The following is a 995-nucleotide window of genomic DNA, read 5'->3' on the forward strand; positions in this document are numbered from 1 at the left end:
CACGAAGGACATACATAAGCGGCCCACTTGTATCTGTCTTTGTATCACATTATCACTGTCGTTTCGAGCAGTGTTTATATCCCTGGTCTGTGCAGGATTTTATATGTAGCAGGATATGTGCAGGATTTTATATGATTTTATATGAATCCCAGCGGTTTCTAACATGTTAACGCAGGGATTTATTCACAAAATGTTGGAGTAACTCAGCAGGTCAGGCAGCATCTCGGGAGAGAAGGAATGGGTGGCGTTTCGGGTCGAGGCCCTTCTTCAGACTGAGAGTCAGGGGATCGGGAGATGAGAGATATGGGCGGTGAGGGTGACATTTGTGAAGTTAATGGACAGGCAACGTTTTGCGTTGGGACCATCTTCAGACAAAACCTATCTTTCCAGATCTGTCTATCCGCGCCCATTGCTCTTCTTTTTATCCGAGCCACTATTTTTGTCTCCTGTTATCATTGACTTCAGTTGCGCAATCCTTACACTCTTCCAACTTTGTGCATCTCCAGTTGTAGTCGCCCACCAAACTCATTCACCTGCCGCTAGTTCGCATGCCCCTCCGCTCTTCACCACGCTTCACCCTCACCAACCTCCTTATTTCTATCCAGATTGTGCCTCTGAGGCCTGTCGTCTGAAGAAGGGTTCCAACCCAAAACCTGACATCTTCCTTTCCTCCAGCGATGCTGCCTGTCACGCCGAGTTACCCCAGCACGTTGTGCCTTTCTCCGGTGTTAACCAGCGTCTGTAGTTCATTCCTACACATTGTGGTTCATTATATAGTCGCGTGTGAAATATTGTTCAACAATTGCTGATGGGGTGAATTTCTTGTACAGATTATTGGCGTTTAACACTACAACCTCCAATAAGATTTGAACGACATAGACTATTATTGTTATTATCGCACTGTTATTCTTTGTTGCTTTTATGTGCGCGTATGTTTGCATGTGTGTGTTTGTATATATATATATATATATATATATATATATAGAGAGAGAGAG

The sequence above is a fragment of the Rhinoraja longicauda genome, chromosome 29 (assembly GCF_053455715.1).
Source record: "Rhinoraja longicauda isolate Sanriku21f chromosome 29, sRhiLon1.1, whole genome shotgun sequence".
Lineage (NCBI taxonomy): Eukaryota > Metazoa > Chordata > Chondrichthyes > Rajiformes > Arhynchobatidae > Rhinoraja > Rhinoraja longicauda.